Here is a 6,147-nt window from a genome sequence, read left to right as displayed (position 1 = left end):
TAAAATCTCACTGTCTCTCATGTCTGCGCTGTTTAACATTTTGTGACCCAGAAAGTTACCAACAGTCTTCCGTGACGTGAACCAGGCGTCAAGGCTGGCCCTGCGTTCTGAATACATAAAACTACAATACTTTTTTTATTGATTATATTGTGACAACAGTTCCAATTTTCTCCCCTTTGCTCCCCTCCACCCAGCATCTCCCTCCCCCAGCAGTCCCCCCCCAAGTACTACAATACTTTTTTAAAGTATTGAGCCAGTTTTTAAAAAGAATGCATTAAAACATGCGAATTGGGAAGCAGGGTCTCAGTCTGGTAGGTAACCTCGCCTGGGGGTTTCCTAAGATGTGGGGCAGGTAGGGATCGCATGACAGGTCCCCCCCACCCCCCGGGACGCCTCCCTGCAGCGTGTCAGACGCCTGAGCCCCGCAGGCTGGCGAGGCCGATGCCCGTCGCGAGGCCGCCCGGCAGGTACAGGAGGGCTCGTTCCTGTCCGTGTCCGTGGGATCGCACTTCCTTTAGCGTGGTACCTCCGTGCCCAGATGGCGCGCGCTTTGTCCTTCCCTTGGTAACTCTACATGGTTTATAGCTATGTTCACTGAACAGGTCTGTGTCGGTAACGTGATCTAATTAGACTGATCGTCAGTAAAACAAAAATGAAATGATAGAAAATTTGCCCACAAGTGTGGGCCACGCAAAGTGCCTGCCAGATACACGCCAGACTCACGTCTGAGAAGACAGAAACGTCTGTCATGGTGTTTCCTGTGTACGGTCGCAGCGCACAGTAAAAACAAACTTTCACCTGATAATGCTTGTTCTCGAAGTGTTATTTTGGGGGAACAGATTGTCTTGGCTGTATTCCAGATAACACCCATAGTAAGTTACTTCTCTTTGTTTGTAAGTAGGGCTGGGGGTGCAGTTTTTTTTATGAGTTACACATATTTTTAAGTTAAAGATCATCTAACTTGGAATATTATGTTGCTATTTAGTATAACAGGCATTAACAACAGGCTAACTTAACCTAATACCCACACATTACGATGGAAATCAGTATTTGGTCAAAGTATTAATGCTTGGAAACAATCAGGTACTTGATATTATATAGATACGGTATCCATGTAACGGACTGAATTTAAAACTATTTATATGTTGGAGCGCTGTACACACATCACCAGTTCACTTTGGTTTAGAGTCGTTACGACTTGACATTATTCCCGGTGCTCACTTGACACCTGTTCCGAGTTTGGGTGGCTCTTGTGGCCATGGTGAGGTCAGAGAGACGAACCCCTGGCGGTTACCCCGAGCAGGAGGAAGCAGCGGTTTTCTCAGAACGCCCCTCCGCAGGGAGAGCTCAGCTCCTTCTCCTGTGCTGGAGAAAACCCGGAATGCGGGGCGGACGTCGTAAACGGGACAGGGCCGGGGTTTCGTCCAAGTGAGGAGCGGCTCAGGAGGTCGCGTGGGAATACGTAGGAAAGGCACGTTCTGCGGTTCTAGTTCTAAACGTCTTTATATCTGGGAACGAGGAGGAAGAAGGAGGTGCTGCTGCTGACCTCGGTGCGCCCGGCAGGAGAAGGTTGGGCCACCAGCTGGGTCTCCCCGTGGTCTCTCCTGTGTCGGTCCTGACGTCCGTTCCTGACTCCGTTGCTGCTTCACTGGTTCAGCAAGAAAGAGGACAGTGCAGACCTGCGAGGTTAGTTATTGGGGGACATGTGTGATGGGAGACCTACTGGTGATATTTCATATGCATGTGATAACGTGTTCATACGAGATACACACATATGTATGTGGGTGTGTTGTAGTGCCAGAGCGCTGCAGAAGACTGTATATTGTTCTGAGCTCGCTTTGGGTTGGCACTGGCCAGGGTATGTTGGGCGCTCGCTGTAGGCCAGACGGTGTGCTGGCCGCCTGCGGCACGGGCCGGCCCCTCCGCAGAAGAGGACGCACGCCCCACGGGCGTGACGAGAGCGAGGGCCCGCAGGCAGGTGCTGCCGCTGGTCTCCGTGTCTGTCCCTGTCTCATCGGTGAAGCGGCCGCAGTGGTCATGTTTGCCTGAGCTGTGAGGACGCGTAACGTGACGTGTGGAATGCCCTGTCTGGAGCGTGGGACGTGGCACCTCGTCCTTCCGCGTCTCCCCCGGCTCCTGCTGCACAGGTAAGGGAACGGGGCTCTGCGTGTGAGGAGACACCGAGTCACACAGCTGGTCCCAGTCCCGGAGAGTGCGCGCTCCTCCTCCCCCAGGGAACAAAGTCGCAGTGTTCCCACGTCTCCCGTTCCTTTCGGGTGGTCCGAACCACAGTCATAGCTATTTGAAGACGGCAGGTTTTGTTTAAAATTGTGACCAGACGGCATAGATAGAGGTCCCAAAAGGGAAGGTGACCCATCTTTCCTAAGAAACCTCATGGTCTGTCCTGAGCACCTGTGGGGACCCCATGTGGGGGACATGGGGTCTTCGTGTTGGTGAGAGGTCACGGCGGGTCCTAAGGTCATCCCGTGTAGGGGCGTCAAGGAGAGCGGAGCTGGGAACGGCCCCACGGGAGGTCCCTCACTGCCGTGTCCCTGTGCGCACAGACACTGGGAAGTGGCCTCCCCCGTGGGAGCCCACCTCTGTCTGCAAAATGAGGAGGGTACTTATTCAGAGAGCTAATAGGAGCCGAATGGAGTAAGTTGTCAAAACGCACTCTTACACCAGGCACGACCTGAATGTGCGGTTATAGTTTCCCTGCGTCATCTCAGCCTCGCTTACGGGGTCTGCAGTGTGACCAGTGACTGGCCTTGGCTCTGCGGTGCGTTCAGGACTCACACACACGATTGCCAGGAACACTTGTTGTGTCCCTCAGTCATCCGGGACCATCCTTAGGCTGTGCCTGTCCGTGCGTGCCTGAGTCACCCGTCTGTGGGTCACACCATCTCCTAGTAACGTCTGGGCCGGTGACCGGTGTTCATTTGCTCACAGCAGCCTTCGTCCTGTTCTGTGGCCTGCACCCCTCTCTTCTGAGGCCTTTGGGAGTTCGTTGAAGGAAGGTGGCAGGGCAGTGGTGGGTGTTTCCCCAACCGCCAGGCAGCCCCACCGTTCTGTCTCGGGCTGGGAGCCTCTCTGGGCGATCGTTTCCCGTGGGGTGGAAACAGGGTTGCGGAAGGGGCCCGACTCAAGGAAGAGCCCGTGTGCGGTGCGGAGCGGCGGAGGGACAGAACTGAAGGGGAGCGTCCAGCCGGTGGCGAGGGGGCAGCAGCGTGAGCCCAGGACCCGCCACCTCTGCAAGGCCCTCGGGGGCAGCTTTGGCTCGTTGGGGCTGATTGGATTTGACTCTGAGTGGGGGCTGTTGAAGTTTGACCTTCTAGTCCAAGTCAGGCCGGGCTGCTAGCAGCACAGCTCGTGGCTTGTCTGTTTGTCTTATTTTTAGAGAGAGGGGAAGGGAGGGAGAAAGAGAGGGAGAGAAGCACCCATGTCTGGTTGTCACTTGTGCTCCCCCAGCTGGGGGCCTGGCCTGCAACCCAGGCCTGTGTCCTGCCTGGGCATCGAACCTGCGGCCTTTGGTTTGCAGGCGGACGCTCAGTGCCCTGGGCCACAGCAGCCGGGGCTCGTGTGTTCACTCCGGATGGGGCTGCGGTGGGTACCATGTCATGCTGCTCTGAGGGGGTCTTTTGTGTCTCCAAGTATTTCCAGGTTTGAAAGGGTGAGCCTGGGCGCAGGGACGGTTTTACTTAGCAGATTAGCTGAAGGCACGAGTTACGTGGCCCCCACTTTTCCTCGCTCGCTGCTGTGAGTACGAGTGGAATCAGTACCATCTTATAAGCCGCAAACGCTGCACTTGGAAAATCCTCCCGTAAGTTGCCGGCACACTATGGATGCGGTCGGCGAATGGTACTGTGAGTCCAACCGTAATTTTGAAAATATTTGCTGCCGCATCTGCTTCTAATGAAGAGACATGTTGTTCTCTGGTCCTTTCATTCTTCCCAAAGGAAATTACTGAGGAGGAATTGTGTTGAGAGGCCGTCTGTTTTTTAATGACCTCAGAAACACATGAACGCGCTCACAGCAAAAGAATGTCATTCTTTTAATGAGGTCGCAGTTAATCATCCCGGGAAGTGCCTAGAAAACAGACAACGCCCCCCGGAGCTGTTAACAGAACGCTTGCCCTCCAGTAGATAATTTTGGCCCTTAGGGTTAGAACTAATGTGACACAGATGCGATTCTAAATAGCTCAGGGCAGTGGTCCCCTTGGAACCATGAGAGCCAGGAAAGCTGGAGGCCACCGGGCTCGCGGGGCTCACCTTCCAGGTGCGGAAAGGGGGTCAGACTGAGACCTGATTTAGATGCCGCAGGGGGAGCCCTGGCCGGGGTGGCTTAGTGAACCAAACCCTAAGATCTGCTATGCACAGGTTCTGGGGACAAAGTGAACTCCCACGCCGGGCGGGTGGCAGGCCCAGGAAAATGGCAGCGGTCACCACACGCCACGGTGGCGCAGGTGCGGCGGTGAAGGTTGAGGAGTGTGTCTGGCCGGACGGCCTGGCCCGCAGCAGGTGCTCAGCGGTGAGCCCCCCTTCTGCGCAGTAACAGCCCTGGGGGCTCGGCCCGGCCTCCCAGGCCTTCCTGTTTTCCTGGGACTGCGTCCTGCGGCTCCGACGGCTGGTGACAGCAGAGGACGTGGCGTCAGAGCTGCTGGGCTGCCGCCTCACCAGCCGGAAGCCAGGGCCGCGTGCCGGAAAGATGTGGCCGCGGGGCGAGGCACAGAGGGGCGGCCGTTCCGCCCGTCAGGAGATAAGCCTGCGGTGGTGGCAACAGATTGACGACCCGGGAGCATGTCCGGTGTGGGCCCCGCGCCTCCCCCGGGGACGCAGAGGCTGGACAGCAGGTGTCCTGGGCCAGGGCTGGGGCAGCGCCTCCTGACAGCTGCGGCTCCTGCAGAGAGGGGGTTGGGCGCCCTGTGGAATGAGCTGCTCCCGAGTTTTAGGGGCTCTGGTTGGGGGCCCCCGGTTCATGTGCCCTTCCCGCCTTTTGAGGAATGTTGTGATGATTCTCAGCGGGAGCCCTCAGCTCTGTGACCCGGTCCTTGCTCGGACCCCGTGCTTTCCCCAGACAGGCCTCCGGATCGGGCTCTTTTCCTCCTTCCTTTTGAACGTCGCTGCCAGATGGACCTCCCTTCCCTTCTCTCCTCTGAGCCGCGCCCAGCTAACGGGCTGGGCCTTCTCCAGGGCTGAGGGCCATGGGCCCAGTGGGCACCGGCCAAGGGCCAGCGGAGGGGGCCCGCCAGCTTGGCCACGCGAGGCCCCACGTGTGCCTGGGAGTGAAAGCTCCGGTCCGCCATCGGGTGCTGGGCTCACACACACAGATCGGTGGAACCAAGCAGCAGAAACGACAACAGAGCACGTGAGCCTGGGCGGCGTGTTAGCCCAGCGGGCTTCCTTCCACGCCAGGCCTTGACGGGCAGAGACGCTGTGTGTGGGACGCCCCGGTGGGACCGCGGGCACCTGTGCTCTCTGCACCCCGTTCCTCCCCTGCCTGCCAGCTGCTCCCGGCACAGCGGTTTCCCCGCGGCTCTCCAGCACCCCACCATCCTTATTCATGTCCGTGGCCCCAGAGTGCGGGGAGCATTTGGGGTGAGTGGACCCCCGATCCTCAGGGTGTTAAATCTCCAGGCCCACGGAGGTCTGGGAGGAGCCCAGAAACCCGCTTCGTGAGCCCCTTACCAGTCGATTCTGACCCGGGTGGTGTCTGGACGCAGGAACGAGGCCCATCCAGGAAGCGAACTGTGTCCGCAGGGCAGACCCCAGCCGCCCGCTCCCTTCCCGTCTCCTTCCTGCCAGCCTGCACCTGCCCCGGAGCCTGGGTGTCGCTGGGGACTGGCTGGGGTCACTGTGCAGGACTCCTGGACACAGCTCTGCCCTCTCTTTGGACACCAGAGGAAAGACCGTGACTGCCACCACAAAGCAAGGGGACAGTTGCCAGCCGCCACCGCGAGGGGCTTGCAGAGCCTGGCCCGCGACTCTGTGCTGAGCAGACGTCAGACCTCGGGAACGGCCCCAGCCAGCGCCTGGGAAGTGTTTTCAACTGTTGTCTGAAGACTGACTCAGTCAGAGAAGCCCGGGGGCGTCCATGCCTGTTTTCTGTGAATGGGAGACGGTCATCTTTTAACTAAAAAAAGAACCATTT

The sequence above is a fragment of the Furipterus horrens genome, unplaced genomic scaffold (genome assembly GCF_987537825.1).
Source record: "Furipterus horrens unplaced genomic scaffold, mFurHor1.1.pri manual_scaffold_12, whole genome shotgun sequence".
NCBI classification, from domain to species: domain Eukaryota; kingdom Metazoa; phylum Chordata; class Mammalia; order Chiroptera; family Furipteridae; genus Furipterus; species Furipterus horrens.
Note: the sequence above shows the minus strand (reverse complement) of the source record.